The sequence below is a fragment of the Aristolochia californica genome, unplaced genomic scaffold (assembly GCF_029961685.1).
Source record: "Aristolochia californica isolate CCGP_79_NKW_82.1479 unplaced genomic scaffold, dmAriCali1.0.hap1 SCAF_6, whole genome shotgun sequence".
In the NCBI taxonomy this organism is placed as follows: domain Eukaryota; kingdom Viridiplantae; phylum Streptophyta; class Magnoliopsida; order Piperales; family Aristolochiaceae; genus Aristolochia; species Aristolochia californica.
This window is the reverse complement of record NW_027182257.1, coordinates 31,622,709-31,641,945: the sequence shown is the minus strand read 5'-3', so window position 1 is coordinate 31,641,945 and position 19,237 is coordinate 31,622,709.

The following is a 19,237-nucleotide window of genomic DNA, read 5'->3' as shown; positions in this document are numbered from 1 at the left end:
GGAAACACACAAATGTTGAGAAAGATAATTCCAAAAAGTATTTCTGATTTTGAAGGATAGGGAAAAAGTGGGTTGTTTGGCTCTGGTAAATATCCAACCACATGTTAACTTCAGAATTTAATTTTTTCTACTCGAAATTTTTTCATCATTAGGTCATTTGCATCTTCAACATGTTTCTGCATTGCATACCCACTACATTTAAAACATGTTTGGATCAATTAGAAATCTCTTTCTTATAAAATTCCACCAAGCTATTAGGGGTTGTACTAGTGGAACCAAACATGGATACCAAAACTTTGGAGTTCACTTATTAGTGCGTGAAATAATTTTCCACACTTACATTTAATACAGTTTTCAAATTTTTTTACATATACATGAACTCTAAAATTTTTATTTTGTTGTGATCGTTTTGTTTACGAGAAAAGTTGGACAAATTTGGATTTGAAAAATATTGAACATCCAAAATGGAAACGTACAAATGCTGAGAGAGATAATTCCAAAAAGTATCTCTGATTCTGTAGGAAAGGGTTAAAGTGGGTTGTTTGGCTCTGGTGAGTATCCAACCACACTTTAACTTGAGAATTTAATTTTTTTACTCCTCAAAATTTTTGGATCATTAGATCATTTGCATCTTCAACATGTTTCTGGCATGCATACCCACGACATTTAAAACATGTTAGGATCAATTAAAAATATCTTTATTATAAAATTCCACCAATATATTAGGGGTTGTACTAGTGGAATTTCTAGAACATGGATAACAAAACTTTGGAGTTCATTTTTAAATGCGTGAAATAATTTTCTTCACTTACATTTATTATAGTTTTCATATTTTTTTTCCTACATGAACTCTATAAATTTCAATTTGTTGAGATCGTTTTGTTTACGTGAAAAGTGGCACAAGTTTGGATTCGAAAAAAAATTGAACATTCAAAATGGAAACGCTCAAATGCTTAGAGAGATAATTCCAAAAAGTATCTCTGATTTTGAAGGATAGGCAAAAAGATGGTTGTTTGGCTCTGGAAAATATCCAACCACACGTTAACTTGAGAATTTAACTTTTTCTACTCCTTCAAATTTTTTGATCATTAAGTCATTTGCATGTTCAACATGTTTCTAGCATACATACCTGCCACATTTAAAACAAGTTAGGATCAATTATAAATTTGTTTCTTATAACATTCCACCAAGCTATTACGGGTTGGAGTAGAGGAATTTCCCAAATATGGATAACAAAACTTTGGAGTTCATTTTTTAGTGCATGAAATATTTTTCTACACATACATTAATTAATGTTTTCAAATTATTTTTCAAACAAGAACTCCAGAATTTTCATTTTGTTGCGATCATTTCGTTAATAAGAAAAGTTGAACAAGTTTGGATTTGAAAAAAAATTGATCATCGAAATGGAAACGCACAAATGCTGAGAGAGATAATTCAAAAAACTATCTCTGATTTCAAGGATAGGTAAAAAGTTGGTAGTTTGGCTCCTGTAAATATCCAACCACAGCTTAACATCAGAATTTAATTTTTTCTACTCCTTGAAATTTTTGGATCATTAGGTCATTTGCATCTTCAACATCTTTCTGGCTTGCATACCCACCACATTTAAAACATGTTCGGATCAATTAGAAATCTCTTTCTTATAAAATTCCACCAAGCTATTAGGGGTTGTACTAGTAGAATTTCGCAAACATGGATAACAAAACTTTGGCGTTCATTTTTAGTGCGTGAAAGAATTTTCTTCACTTACAATTATTATAGTTTTCATATTTTTTTGCATACATCAACTCCAAAGTGGAAATGCACAAATGCTGAGAGAGATAATTCCAAAAAGTATCTTTGATTTAGAAGGGTAGGTAAAAACTAGGTTGTTTGGCTCTGGTAAACATCCAACCACACGTGAACTTGAGAATTTTATTTTTCTACTCCTTGAAATTTTTGGATCATTAGGTCATTTGCATCTTCAACATGTTTCTGGCATGCATACCCACCACATTTAAAATAAGTTACGATCAATTAGAAATCTCTTTCTTATTAATTTCCACCAAGATATTAGGTTTTTAGTGCGTAAATTAATTTTCTTCACTTACATTTATTATAGTTTTCAAATGTTTTTGCATACATGAACTCTAAAATTTTCATTTTTTTGAAAATGTTATGTTTACGAGAAAAGTTGGACAAGTTTGCATTTGAAAAAAAATCGAACATTCAAAATGGAAACGTACAAATGCTGAGAGCGATAATTCGAAAAAGTATATTTGATTTAGATGGATAGGCAAAAAGTGGGTTGTTTGGCTCTGGTAACCATCCAAGTACACGTTAACTTGAGAATTTTATATTTCAACTCCTTGAAATTTTTGGATCATTAGGTCATTTACATCTTCTACATGTTTCTGGGATGCATACCCGCCACATTTAAAACAAGTTAGGATCAATTAGAAATCATTTTCTTATAAAATTCCACCAAGCTATTAAGGGTTGTGCTAGTGGAATTTCCCAAACATGGATAACAAAAATTTTGAGTTCATTTTTTAGTGCGTGAAATAATTTTCTTTACTTACATTATTTATAGTTTTCTAATTTTTTTGCATACATGAACACTAAAATTTTCATTATGTTCTGATCGTTTTGTTTACGACAAAACTGGGACAAGTTTGGATTTGAAAAAAAATTGAAAATCCAAAATTGAAACGCCCAAATGTCGAGAGAGATAATTCCAAGAAGTATCTCTGATTTTGAAGGATAGGAAAAAAGTGGGTTGTTTGACTCTGGTAAATATCCAACCATACGTTAGCTTGAGAATTTAATTTCTTCCAGTCCTTCAAATTTTTTTATCATTAGGTCATTTGCATCTTCAACATGTTTCTGGCATGCATACCCACCACATTTAAAACAAGTTAGGATCAATCAGAAATCTCATTCTTATAAAATTCCACCAAACTAATCGGGGTTGTACTAGTGGAATTTCCCAAACATAGATAATAAAACTTTTGAGTCCATTTTTTAGTGCGTGAAATAATTTTCTGCACTTACATTAATTATAGTTTTCAAATTTTTTTGCGTATATGAACTCTAAAATTTTCATTTTGTTGTGATCATTTCGTTTATGAGAAAAGTGGGACAAGTTTGGATCTGAAAAAAAATTGAACATTCAAAATTGATATGCACAAATGCTGAGAGAGATAATTCCAAAAAGTATTTCCGATTTTGAAGGATAGGCAAAAAATGGGTTGTTTGGCTCTGGTAAATATCCAACCATACGTTAACTTGTGAATTTAATTTTTTCTACCCCTAGAAATATTTGGATCATTTGGTCATTTGTATCTACAACATGTTTTTTGCATGTATACGCACCACATTCAAAACATATTAGGATCAATTAGAAAACTCTTTGTTATAAAATTCCAGCAAGCTATTAGGGGTTGTACTCGTGGAATATCCCAAACATAGATAACAAAACTTGGAGTTCATTTTTTAGTGCGTGAAAAAATTTTCTTCACTTAAATTAGTTATAGTTTTCAAATTTTTTTGCGAACATGAACTCTTAACTTCTCATTTTGTTGTGATCGTTTTGTTTAGGAGAAAAGTGGGACAAGTTTGGATTTGAAAAAAAAAATTGAACATCCAAAAATGGAAATGCACAAATGCTGAGAAAGATAATTCCAAAAAGTATCTGTGATTTTGAAGGATAGGCAAAAAGTGGGTTGTTTGGCTCTAGTAAATATCCAATCACACGTTAACAAGAGAATTTAATTTTTTCTACTCCTTGAAATTTTTGGATCATTAGGTCATTTGCATCTTCAACATCTTTCTAGCTTGCATACCCACCACATTTAAAACATGTTCGGATCAATTAGAAATCTCTTTCTTATAAAATTCCACCAAGATATTAGGGGTTGTATTAGTGGAATTTTACAAACATGGATAACAAAACTTTGGAGTTCATTTTTTAGTGCGTGAAAGAATTTCTTCACTTACATTTATTATATTTTTCATATTTTTTTGCATACACCAACTCTAAAATTTTCATTTTGTTGAGTTCGTTATGTTTACGAAAAAAGTGGGACAATTTTGGATTTTAAAAAATATTGAACATTCAAAATGGAAATGGACAAATGCTAAGCGAGATAAATCCAAAAAGTATCTCTGATTTTGAAGGATAGGAAAAAATTGGTTTGTTTGGCTCTGATAAATATCCAACCACACGTTAACTTGAGGATTTAATTTTTTCTGCTCCTTGAAATTTTTTTATCATTAGGTCATTTGCATCTTCAACATGTTACTGGCATGCATACCCACTACATTTAAACATATTAGGATCAATTAGAAATCTCTTTCTTATAAAATTCCACTTAGTTTTTAGGGGTTGTACTAGTTGAATTTCCCAAACATGGATAACAACATTGGAGTTCATTTTTTAGTACCTGAAATTATTTTTTCACATACATTTATTTTAGTTTTCAAATTTTTTTGCATACATGAACTCTAAAACTTTCATTTTGTTGTGACCGTTTTGATTACAAGAAAAGTGGCACAAATTTGGATTTGAAAAAAATTGAACATCCAAAATGGAAACGCACAAATGCTGAGAGAGACAATTCCAAGAAGTTTCTCTGGATTTGAAAACAATTGAACATCCAAAATGGAAACACACAAATGCTGAGAGAGATAATTTCAAAAAGAATCTCTGGTTTTGAAGGATAGGTAAAAAGTTGGATGTTTGGCTCTTGTAAATATTCAACCACATGTTAACTTGAGAATTTAATTTTTTCTACTCGAAATTTTTGGATCATTAGGTCATTTGCATCTTCAACATGTTTCTAGCCTGCATCCCAACCCATTTAAAACATGTTAGGATCAATTATAAATCCCTTTCTTATAAAATTTCACCAAGATATTAGGGGTTGTACTTGTGGAATTTCCAAAACTTGGATAATAAAACTTTGGAGTTCATTTATAAGTAAGTGAAATAATTTTCTTCACTTACATTTATTATAGTTTTGTTTTTGTTTTTGCATACATAAACTCTAAAATTTTCATTTTGTTGAGATTGTTTTGTTTATGAGAAAAGTGGCACAAGTTTGGATTTGAAAAAAATTGAACATTGAACATGGAAACGCACAAATGCTGAGAGAGATTATTCCAAAATGTATCTCTGATTTTGAAGGATGGGCAAAAAGATGGTTGTTCGGCTCTGGTGAATATCCAACCACATGTTAACTTGAGAATTTAATTTTTTCTACTCCAAATTTTTTTATCATTAGGTCATTTGCAAGTTCAACTTGTTTCTAGCATGGATACCCGCCACATTTAAAACATGTTAGGATCAATTAGAAATCTCTTTCTTATAAAATTCCACCAAGTTATTAGGAGTTTTAGTAGTGGAATTTCCCAAACATGGATAACAAAACTTTGGAGGTCATTTTTTAGTGCGTGAAATAAATTTCTTCAAATACAATAATTATAGTTTTCAAAAATTTTTGCGAACATGTACTCTAAAATTTGCATTCTGTTGCGATCATTTTGTTTACGAGAAAAGTGGGAAAGGTTTGGATTTGAAAAAAAATTGAACATCCAATATGGAAACACACAAATGCTGAGAGAGATAATTCCAAAAAGTATCTCTGATTTTGAAGGATAGGCAAAAAGTGGGTTATTTGGCTCTGGTAAATATCCAACCTCACGTTAACTTGAGAATTTAATTTTTTCTACTCCATGAAATTTATGATCATTAGGTCATTTGCATCTTCAACGTGTTTCGTGCATGCATACCCACCACATTTAAAACATGTTAGGGTCAATTAGAAATCTCTTTCTTAAAAAATTCCACCATGCTTTTAGGGGTTGTATTAGTGGAATTTCCCAAACATGGATAACAAAACTTGGAGTTCTCATTTTTTCTTGAGTGAAATAATTTTTTTCACTTACATTTATTATTGTTTTCATATTTTTTTGCATACATGAACTTTAAAATTTTCATTTTGTTGAGATTGATTTGTTTACGAAGAAAGTGGGACAAGTGAGGATTTGAAAAAAAATTGAACATTCAAATTGGAAACGCACAAATGCTAAGAGAGTTAATTCCAAAAAGTATCTCTGATTTTGAACGATAGGCAAAAAGAGGGTTTTTAGGCTCTGGCAAATATCCAACCACACGTTAACTTGTGAATTTATTTTTTTCTACTCTTTGAAATTTTTGGATCATTAGGTCATTTGCATCTTCAACATGTTTCTGATATGCATACCCACGACATTTAAAACATGTTAGGATCAATTAGAAATCTCTTTCTTATAAAATTCCACCAAACTATTAGGAATTGTACTAGTGGACTTTCCCAAACATGGATAACAAAACTTTGGAGTTCATTTTTTAGTGCGTGAAAAATTTTCTTCACTTACATTTATTATAGTTTTCAAAATTTTTTGGATACTTGAACTCTAAAATTTTCATTTTGTTGAGATCCTTTTGTTCACGAGAAAAGTGGGAATTGTTTGGATTTGAAAAAAAAGTGAACACCCAAAATGGAAACGCACAAATGCTGAGAAAGATAATTCGAAAAAGTATATCTAATTTTGAAGGATTGGCAAAAAGTGGGTTGTTTGGCTGTGGTAAATATCCAATCACACGTTAAGTGGAGAATTTAATTTTTTCTACTTCTTGAAATTTTTGGATCATTAGGTCATTTGCGTCTTCAACATGTTTCTGCATTGCATGCCCACTACATTTAAAACATGTTAGTATCAATTAGAAATCTCTTTCTTATAAAATTCCACACAGCTATTAGGGGTTGTACTAGTGGAATTTCCCAAACATGGATAACAAAACTTTCGAGTACACATATTAGTCCGTGAAATAATTTTCTTCTCTTACATTTAATATAGTTTTCAAATTTTTTTGCATACATGAACTCTAAAATTTTAATTTTGTTGTGATCATTTTGTTTACGAGAAAAGTGGTACAAGTTTGGATTTGAAAAAAATTGAACATCCAAAATGGAAAATAAAAAATGCTGAGAGAGATAATTCCAAAAAGTATCTCTGATTTTGTAGGAAAGGTAAAAAGTGGGTTGTTTGGCTCTGCTGAATATCCAACCACACGTGAACTTGAGAATTTAATTTTTTTTACTCCACAAAATTTTTGGATCATTAGATCATTTGCATCTTATACATATTTCTAGCATGCATATCCTCCACATTTAAAACATGTTAGGATCAATTCAAATAACTTTATTATAAAATTCCACCAATATATTAGGGGTTGTACTAGTGGAATTTCCAGAATATGGATAACAAAACTTTGGAGTTCATTTTTAAGTGCCTGAAATAATTTTCTTCACTTACATTTATTATAGTTTTCATATTTTTTTGCATACATGAACTCTAAAATTTTCAATTTGTTGAGATTCTTTTGTTTACGTGAAAAGTGGCACAAGTTTGGATTTGAAAAAAAATTGAACATTCAAAATGGAAACGCACAAATGCTGAGAGAGATAATTCCAAAAAGTATCTCAGATTTTGAAGGATAGGCAAAAAGATGGTTGTTTGGCTCTGGAAAATACCCAACCACACGTTAAATTGAGAATTTAATTTTTTCTACTCCAAATTTTTTGATCATTTGGTCGTTTGCATGTCTAACATGTTTCTAGCATACATACCCGCCACATTTAAAATAAGTTAGGATCTATTTGAAATCTCTGTCTTTTAAAATTCCACATGCTATTACGGGTTGGAGTAGTGGAATTTCCCGAACATGGATAACAAAACTTTAGAGTTCATTTTTTAGTGCATGAAATAATTTTCTTCACTTACATTAATTATAGTTTTTAATTTTTTTTTGAACAAGTACTCCAGAATTTTCATTTTGTTACGATCATTTTGTTTATGAGAAAAGTGGAACAAGTTTGGATTTGAAAAAATATTGAACGTCCAAAATGGAAACGCACAAATGCTGAGAGAGATATTTCCAAAAAGTATCTCTGATTTTGAAGGATAGGTAAAAAGTTGGTTGTTTGGCTCTGGTAAATATCCAACCATACGGTAACTTGCGAATTTAATTTTTTCAACTCCTTGAAATTTTTGGATCATTAGGTCATTTGCATCTTCAACATGTTTCTGCATTGCATACCCACTACATTTAAAACATGTTAGGATCAATTACAAATCTCTTTCTTATAAAATTCCACCAAGCTATTAGGAGTTGTACAAGTGGAATTTCCCAAACACGGATAACAAAACTTTGGAGTTCACTTATTAGTGCGTGAAATAATTTTCTACCCTTACATTTAATATAGTTTTCAAATTTTTTTGCATACATAAACTTTGAAATTTTCTTTTTGTTGTGATCGTTTTGTTTACGAGAAAAGTGGTACAAGTTTCGTTTTGAAAAAAATTTAACATCCAAAATGGAAAAGTAAAAATGCTGAGAGAGATAATTCCAAAATGTATCCCTGATTTTGTAGCAAAGGCAAAAAGTAGGGTATTTGGCTCAGGTGAATATCCAACCACACGTTAACTTGAGAATTTAAATTTTTTTACTCCTCAAAATTTTTGGATCATTAGATCATTTGCTTCTTCAACATGTTTATGGCATGCATACCCAACACATTGAAAACATGTTAGGATCAATTAGAAATATCTTTATTATAAATTTCCACCAATATATTAGGGGTTGTACCAGTGGAATTTCTAGAACATGGATAACAAAACTTTGGAGTTCATTTTTAAGTGCGTGAAATAATTTTCTTCACTTACATTTATTATAGTTTTCATATTTTTTTTGCATACATGAACTCTAAAATTTTCAATTTGTTGAGATTGTTTTGTTTACGTGAAAAGTGGCACAAGATTGGATTTGAAAAAAAATTGAACATTCAAAATGGAAACGCACAAATGCTGAGAGAGATAATTCCAAAATGTATCTCAGATTTTGAAGGATAGGCAAAAAGATGGTTGTTTGGCTCAGGAAAATACCCAACCACACGTTAACTTGAGAATTTAATTTTTTTTACTCCTTCAAATTTTTTGATCATTTGGTCATTTGCATGTTCAACATGTTTCTAGCATACATATCCGCCACATTAAAATAAGTTAGGATCAATTAGAAATCTCTTTCTTTTAAAATTCCACCAAGCTATTACGGGTTGGAGTAGTGGAATTTCCCAAACATGGATAACAAAACTTTGGAGTTCATTTTTTAGTGCACAAAATAATTTTCTTCACTTACATTAATTATAGTTTTCATTTTTTTTTTTTGAAAAAGTACTCTAGAATTTTCATTTTGTTCCGATCATTTTGTTTATGAGAAAAGTGGAACGAATTTGGATTTGAAAATAAATTTAACATCCAAAATGGAAACGCACAAATGCTGAGAGAGATAATTCCAAAAAGTATCTCTGATTTTGAAGGATAGGTAAAAAGTTGGTTGTTTGGGTCTGGTAAATATCCAACCAAACGTTAACTTGAGAATTTAATTTTTTCTACTTCTTGAAATTTTTGGATCATTAGGTCATTTACATCGTGAACATGTTTCTGGCATGCATACGCAGCACATTTAAATCATGTTAGGATCAATTAGAAATCCCTTTCTTAAAAAATTCCACCAAGATATTAGGGGTTGTACAAGTGGAATTTCAAGAACATGGATAACAAAACTTTGGAGTTCATTTTTAAGTGCGTGAAATAATTTTCTTCACTTACATTTATTATAGTTTTGTTATTTTTTTGCTTATATGAACTCTAAAATTTTCATTTTGTTGAAATCATTTTTTTTATGAGAAAAGTGGCACAAGTTTGGATTTGAAAAAAAATGAGCATTCAAAATGGAAATGTACAAATGCTGAGAGAGATGATTCCAAAAAGTATCTCTGATTTTGAAGGATTGGCAAAAAGATGGTTGTTTGGCTCTGGTGAATATCCAACCATATGATAACTTGAAAATTTAATTTTTTCTACTCCAAATTTTTTGATCATTAGGTCATTTGCATGTTCAACATGTTTCTAGCATGCATACCCGCCACATTTAAAACAAGTTAGGATCAATTTTAAATCTTTTTGTTATAAAATTCCACCAAGTGGGGTTGTTGTAGTGGAATTTCCCAAACACGGATAACAAAACTTTGGAGTTCATTTTTTAGTGCATGAAATAATTTTCTTCACATACATTAATTATAGTTTTAAAATATTTTTACGAACATGAACTCTAAAATTTTCATTTTGTTGCGATCATTTTGTTTACAAGAAAAGTGGGACAGGTTTAGATTTGAAAAAAAAATGAACATCTAATATGGAAACGTACAAATGCTGAGAGAGATAATTCCAAAAAGTATCTCTGATTTTGAAGGATAGGCAAAAAGTGGGTTGTTTGGCTCTGGTAAATATCCAACAACAAGTTAACTTGAGAATTTAATTTTTTCTACACCTTGAAATTTTTGGATCATTAGGTCATTTGCATCTTCAACATGTTTCGTGCATGCATACCCACCAGATTTAAAACATGTTAGGGTCAATTAGAAATCTCTTTCTTATAAAATTCAACCAAACTATTAGGGGTTGTACAAGTGGAATTTCCCAAACATGGATAACAAAACTTTGGAGTTCATTTTTTAGTGTGTGAAATAATTTTCTTCACTTACATTTATTATAGTTTCAAAATTTTTTTCCATACATGAACTCTAAAATTTTCATTTTGTTGAGATCGTTTTGTTTGCGAGAAAAGTGGGATAGGTTAGGATTTGAAAAAAAATTTAACATTCAAAATGGAAACGCACAAATGCTAAGAGAGATAATTCCAAAGAGTATCTGTAATTTTTATGGATAGGCAAAAAGAGTGTTTTTTGGCTCTGGTAAATATCCAACCACACGTTAGCTTGAGAATTTATTTTTTTCTACTCTTTGAAATTTATGGATCATTAGGGCATATGCATCTTCAACATGTTTCTGGCATTCATACCCACCACATTTAAAACATGTTAGGATCAATTAGAAATCTCTTTCTTATAAAATTCCACCAAACTATTAGGGGTTGTACTAGTGGAATTTCCCAAACATGGATAACAAAACTTTGGAGTTCATTTTTTAGTGTGTTAAATAATTTTCTTCATCTACATTTATTATAGTTTTCAATTTTTTTTTGCATACATGAACTCTAAAATTTTCAGTTAATTGTGATCATTTTGTTTATTAGAAAGTGGGAGAAGTTTGGATGTGGAAAAAAAATTGAACATCCAAAATGGAAAACGCACAAATGCTGAGAGAGATAATTCCAAAAAGTATCTCTAATTTTGTTGGATAGGCAAAAAGTGGGTTGTTTGGCTTTGGTAAATATCCAACCAAACGTTAATTGGAGAACTTAATTTTTTCTACTTCTTGAAACTTTTCGATCATTAAGTCCTTTGCATCTTGAATATGTTTCTGGCAGGCATACCCAACACATTTAAAACATGTTAGGATCACTTAGAAATCTCTCTCTTATAAAATTCCAGCAAGCTATTGAGGGTTGTACTAATGGAATTTCCCGAACATGAATAACAACACTTTGGAGTTCATTTTTTAGTGCGAGAAATAATTTTCTTCTCTTTCATTTATTATAGTTTTCAAATTTTTTCCCATACATGAACTCTAAAATTTTCATTTTCTTGAGATCATTTTGTTTACGAGAAAAGTGGGACAAGTTTGGATTTGAAAAAAAATTGAACATCCAAAATGGAAACGCACAAATGCTGAGAGAGATAATTCCAAAAAGTATCTCTGATTTTGATGGATAGGCAAAAAGTGGGTTGTTTGGCTCTCGTAAATATCCAAACACACGTTAACTCTAGAATTTAATTTTTTCTACTCCTAGAAATTTTTGGATTATTAGGTCATTTGCATTTTCAACATGTTTCTGGCATGCATACCCACCACATTTAAAACATGTTAGGATCAATTAGAAATCTTTTTCTTAAAAAATTCCACCTAGCTATTAGGGGTTGTACTAGTGTAATTTCCCTAACATGGATAACAAAAATTTGGAGTTCATTTTTAGAGCATGAAATAATGTTTTTCTCTTAAATTTATTACAGTTTTCAAATTTTTTTCCATACATGTACTCTAAAATTTTTATTTTGTTGTGATCGTTTTGTTTAGGAGAAAGTGGGAGAAGTTTGGATTTCAAAAAAAAATTAACATCCAAAAGGGAAATACACAAAGTCTGAGAGAGATAATTCCAAAAAGTTTATGTGATTTTGAAGGATAGGCAAAATGTGGGTTGTTTGGCTCTCATAAATATCCAACCACACGTTAACTTGAGAATTTAATTTTTTCTACTCCTTGAAATTTTTGGATGATTAGGTCATGTGCATCTTCAACATGTTTATGGCATTCATACCCACCACATTTAAAACATGTTAGGATCAATTAGAAAACTCTTTCTTATAAAATTCCACCAAGCTATTAGGGGTTGTGCTAGTGGAATTTCCAAAACATGGATAACAAAACTTTGGAGTTCATTTTTAGTGCGAGAAATAAGTTTCTTCACTTACATTTATTATAGATTTCAAATATTTTTTCATACATGAACTCCAAAATTTTCATTTTGTTGTGATCGTTTTCTTTACGAGGAAAGTCGGACAAGTTTGGATTTGAAAAAAAATTGAACAACCAAAAGGGAAACGCACAAATGCTGAGACAAATAATTCTAAAAAGTATCTGTGATTTTGAAGGATAGGCAAAAAGCGGGTTGTTTGGCTCTGGTAAATATCCAACCACATGTTAACTTGAGAACTTAATTTTTTCTACTTCTTGAAATTTTTGGATCATTAGGTCATTTGCATCTTCAATATGTTTCTGGGTTGCATACCCACCACATTTAAAACATGTGAGGATCAATTACAATTCTCTTTCTTATAAAATTCCACCAAGCTATTAGCGGTTGTACTTGTGGAATTTCCCAAACAAGGATAACAAAACATTGGAGTTCATTTTAAGTGTGTGAAATAATTTTCTTCACTTACATTTATTATAGTTTTCAAATTTTTTTGCATACATGAACTCTTAAAATTTTCTTTTTGTAGAGATCGTTAGGTTTACGCGAAAAAGTGGGACAAGTTTGGATTTGAAAAAAAATTGAACATCCAAAATGGAAATGCACAAATGTTGAGAGAGATAATTCAAAAAAGTATCTGTGATTTTGAAATATAGGCAAAAAGTGGGTGTTTTGGCTCTGGTAAATATCCAACCACACGACAACTTGAGAATTTAATTTTTTCTACTTCTTGAAATTTTTGGATCATTAGCTCATTTTCATCTTCAATATGTTTCTTGCATCCATACCCATCACATTTAAAACATGTTAGGATCAATTAGAAATCTCTTTCTTATAAAATTCCACCAAGCTTTGATGGGTTGTACTAGTGAAATTTCCAAAACATGGACAAAACTTTTTTTCACTTACATTTATCATATCTAAAATTTTCATTTTGTTGTGATCGTTTTGTTTATGAGAAAATTAGGACAAGCTTAGATTTGAAAAACAATTGAATGTCCAAAACTGAAACGCACAAATGCTGAGAAAGATAATTCCAAAAAGTATCTCTAATTTTGAAGGATAGGCAAAAAGTGGGTTGTTTCGCTCTGGTAAATATCAACGACACGTTAACTTGATAATTGTAATTTTTGTACTCCTTGAAATTTTGGATCATTACGTCATTTGCATCTTCAACAAGTTTCTGGCATGCATATCCACCACATTTAAAACATGTTAGGATCAATTAAAATCTATTTCTTATAAAATTCCACCAAGCTATTCGGTGTTGTATTAGTGGAATTTCCAAAACATGGATGAAAAAAACAATTGAGTTCATTTTTGGTGCGTGAAGTAATTTTATTCACTTACATTTATCATATCTAAAATTTTAATTTTGTTGTGATCGTTTTGTTTACGAGAAAAGTGGGACAAGTTTGTATTTGAAAAAAAAATTGAACATCCAAAATTGAAAAACACAAATGCTGAGAGATATAATTCCAAAAAGTATCTGTGATTTTGAATTATAGGAAAGAGTGGGTTGTTTGGCTCTGGTAATATCCAACCACACGTTAACTTGAGAATTTAATTTTTTCTTCTCCTGGAAATTTTTGGATCATTAGGACATTTGCATCTTCAACATGTTTCAGGCATGCATATCCACCACATTTAAAACAAGTTAGGTTCAATTAGAAATCTCTTTGTTATAAAATTCCACCAAGCTATTAGGGGTTGTACTAGTGGAATTTCCCAAATATGGATAAAAAAAACTTTGGAGTTCATTTTTAGTGCGTGAAATAATTTTTTTCACTTACAATTATCATATTTAAAATTTTCATTTTGTTGTGATTGTTATGTTTACAAGAAAAGTGGGAAAATTTTATTTTTGAAAAAAATAGAACATCCAAAATGGAAATGCACAAATACTAAGAGAGATAATTCCAAAACGTATCTCTGATTTTGACGGATAGGCAAAAATTGGGTTGTTTGGCTCGGGTAAATATCCAACCACACGTTAACTTGAGAATTTAATTTTTCTCTACTCGAAATTTATGGATCATTAGGTCATTTGCATGTTCAATATGTTTCTGGCATGCATATCCACCACAATTAAAACATGTTAGGATCAATTAGAAATCTCTTTTTTATAAAATTCCTCTAAGCTATTAGGGGTTGTACTAGTGGAATTTCTAAAAAATGGATAACAAAACGTTGGAGTTAATTTTTAGTACGTGAAATAATTTTTTTAACTTACATTTATTATAGTTTTCAATTTTTTTTGCATACATGAACTCTAAAATTTTAAATTTTTTGTGATCGTTATGTTTACGAGAAAAGTGGGACAAGTTGGAATTTGAAAAAAATTGAACATCCAAAATGGAAATGCACAAATGCTGAGAGATAATTCCAAAAAGTATTTGTGATTTTGAAGGATATGCAAAAAGTGGGTTGTTTTGCTCTAGTAAATATCCAACCACACGTTAACTTGAGAATTTAATTTTTTTCTACTACTTGAAATTTTTGGATCTTTAGGTCATTTCCATCTTCAACATGATTTGGGCTTGCATACCCACCAAATTTAAAACAAGTTAGGATCAATTTGAAATCTCTTTCTTATAAAATTCCACCAAGCTATTAGGGGTTGTACTAGGTTTTTACTAGTGGAATTTCCCAAACATGGATTACAAAACTTTTGAGTACATTTTTAGTGTTTCAAATAATATTCTTCTCTTACATTTGTTATAGTTTTCAAATTTTTTTGCTTACATAAACTCTAAAATTTTCATTTTGTTGTGATCGTTTTGTTTACAAGAAAAGTGGGACCATTTTGGATTTGAAAAAAAATTGAACATCCAAAATGGAAATGCACAAATGCTGAAAGAGATAATTTCAAAAAGTATCTATGATTTTGAAGGATAGAGAAAAAGTGGGTTGTTTGGCTCTCTGGTATATTACAAACCACAAGTTAACTTGAGAATTTCATTTTTGGATCATTAGGTCATTTGCATCTTCAACATGTTTTTGGCATGCACACCCACCACTTTTAAAACATTTTAGGGGCAATTAGAATTCTCTTTCTTATAAAATTCCAGCAAGCTATTAGGGGTTGTACTAGTGGAATTTCCCAAACATGGATAACACAACTTTGGAGTTCAATTTTAGTGCATCAAATAACTTTCTTCACTTAAATTTATCATATCTAATATTTTCATTTTTGTTGTGATCGTTTTGTTTACGAGAAAAGTGGGAGAAGTTTGGATTTGACAAGAAAATTGAACATCCAAAATGGAAGTGCACAAATGTTGAGAGAGATAAATCCAAAAAGTATCTCTGATTTTGAAGGATAGGCAAATAGTGGGTTGTTAGGCTCTAGTAAATATCCAACCACACGTTAACTTGAAATTTTTTTTTTTTTTTACTCGTTGAAAATTTTGGATCATTAGGTCATTTGTATCTTGAACATGTTTTTGGCATGCATACCCACCACATTTAAAACATGTTAGGATCAATTAGAATTCTCTTTCTTATAAAATTCCACCAAGCTATTAGGTGTTGTACTAGGGGAATTTCCCAAACATGGATAACAAAACTATGGAGTTCATTTTTAGTGTGTGAAATAATTTTCTTCGATTACAGTTATTATAGTTTTCAATTTTTTTCGCTTACATGAGCTCTAAAATTTTTATTTTCTTATGATCGTTTGGATTATGAGAAAAGTGGGAAGAGTTTGGATTTGAAAAAACTTGAACATCCAAAATGGAAATGCACATATGCTGAGAGAAATAATTTCAAAAAGTATCCGTGATTTTGAAGGATTGGCAAAAAATGGGTTGTTTGGCTCTCGTAAATATCCAACCACACGTTAACTTGAGAATTTAATTTTTTTTTATTCCTTGAAATTTTTGGATCATTAGGTCACTTGCATCTTCAACATGTTTCTGGCATGCACACCCACCACATTTAAAAAATGTTAGGATCAATTAGAATTCTCTTTCTTATAAAATTCCACCAAGCTATAAGGGGTTGTACTTATGGAATTTCCGAAACATGGACAACAAAACTTTGGAGTTCATTTTTAGTGTGTGAAATAATTTTCTTCACTTACATTTATCATATCTAAAATTTTTATTTTGTTGCGATCATTTTGTTTCCGAGAAAAGTGTGACAAATTTTGATTTGAAAAAAAATTGAACATCCAAAATCGAAATGCAAAAATGCTGAGAGAGATAATTCCAAAAAAGTATCTGTGAGTTTGAAGGATAGGCTAAAAGTGGGTTATTTGGCTCTGATAAATATCGAACCAGACGTTAACTTGAAATTTAATTTTTTTTTCACTCCTTTAACTTTTTGGATGATTAGGTCATTTGCACTTCAACATGTTTCTGTCAAGCATACCCACCGCATTTAAAACATGTTAGGATCACTTAGAATTCTCTTTCTTATAAAATTCCACCATGCTATTAGGGGTTGTACTAGTTCAATTTCCAAAACATGGATAATAAAACTTTGGAGTTCATTTTCAGTGCGTGAGATAATTTTCTTCACATACATTTATCATCCTAAAATTTTCTGTTTGTTGTTATCATTTTGTTTACTAGAAAAGTTGGACAAGTTTGGATTTGAAAAAAAATTGAACATCCAAAATAGAAATGCCCAAATGCTGAGGGAGATAATTCCAAAAAGTATCTGTGATTTTGAAGGATAGGCAAAAACTGGGTTGTTTGCCTCGGGTAAATATTCACCCACACGTTAACTTGAGAATTTAATTTTTTCTTCTCCTTGATATTTTTGGATCATGAGGTCATTTGCATCATCACATTGTTTCTTGCATGAATATCCACCACATTTAAAACATGTTAGGATCAATTAGAAATATCTTTCTTATAAAATTCCACCATGCTTTTAGGGGTTGTACTAGTGGAATTTCCGAAACATGGATAACAAAACTTTGGAGTTCATTTCTAGTACGTGAAATAATTTTTTTCACTTAAATTTTTCAAATTTAAAATTTTAATTTTGTTGCGATCATTTTGTTTAGGAGAAAATTGGAAAGTGTTTGGATTTGAAAAAAAATTGAACAGCAGAAATGAAAATGCACAAATGCTGAGAGAGATAATTCCAAAAAGTATCTGTGATTTTGAAGGATAGGCAAAAAGTGGGTTGTTTGCCTCTGGTAAATATCCAACCACATGTTAACTTGACAATTTAAATTTTTTTCTACTTATTGAAATTTATAGATCATTAGGTCATTTGCATGATCAACATGTTTATGGCATGCATAACCCCACATTTAAACCATGTTAGGATTAATTAGAAATCTCTTTCTTATAAAAATCCACGAAGCTATTAGGGGTAGTACTAGTGGAATTTCTCAAACATAGATAACAAAACTTTGGAGTTCATTTTCAGTGCATGAGATAATTTTCTTCACTTACATTTATCATTCGAAAATTTTCTTTTTGTTGTTATCATTTTGTTTACTAGAAAAGTGGGACAAGTTTGAATTTGAAAAAAAATTGAACATCCAAAAAGGAAATCCAAAAATTTTGAGAGAAATAATTCCAAAAAGTATCTGTGATTTTCAAGGATAGGCAAAAGGTGGGTTGTTTGGCTCTGGTTTATATCCAACCACTCGTTAACTTGAGAATTTAATTTTTTTCTACACATTGAAATTTTTGGATCATTAGGTCATTTGCATCTTCAACATATTTCAGGCATGCATATCCACCACATTTAAAACATGTTAGGATCAATTAGAAATCTCTTTCTTATAAAATTCCTCCAAGCTATTAGTGGTGGTAATAGTGGAATTTCCCAAACAAGGATAACAAAACATTGGAGTTCATTTTTAGTACATGAAATAATTTTCTTCACTTACATTTATTATAGTTTTCAATTTTTTTGCATACATGAACTCTAAAATTTTAATTTTGTTGTGTTCATTTTGTTTATGAGAAAAGTGGGACATGTTTGGATTTTTAAAAAAAATTGAACATCCAAAATGGAAATGCACAAATGCTGAGAGAGATAATTCCAAAAAGTCTTTGTGATTTTGAAGGAAAGGCAAAAAGTGGGTAGTTTGACTCTGGTAATTATCCATTCACACGTTAACTTGGGAATTTAATTTTTTTCTACACCTTGTAATTTTTTGATCATTGGGTCATTTGCATCTTCAACTTGTTTTATGCATGCATATCCACCACATTTAAAACATGTTAGGATCAATTAAAAATCTCTTCCTTATAAAATTCCACCATGCTATTAGGGGTTGTACTAGTGGAATTTCCCAAACATGGATAACAAAACTTTGGTGTTCATTTTTAGTGTGTGAAATAATTTTCTTCACTTACATTTATTATAGTTTTCAAATTTTTTTGGTTATATGAACGCTAAAATTTTCATTTTGTTGTGATCATTTTGTTGACGAGAAAAGTGGGACAACTTTGGATTTGAAAAATAAATGAACATCCAAAATGGAAATGCACAAATGCTGAGAGAGATAATTCCAAAAAGTATCTTTGATTTTGAAGGATAGGCAAAAAGTGGGTTGTTTGCTTCTTGTAAATATCCAACCACACGTTAACTTGAGAATTTAATATTTTTTTACTCCTTGAAATTTTTGGATCATTAGATCAATTGCATCTTCAACATGTTTCTGCCTTGCATACCCACCACATTTGAAAGATGTTAGAATCAATTAGAATTCTCTTTCTTATAAAATTCCCCCAAGCTATT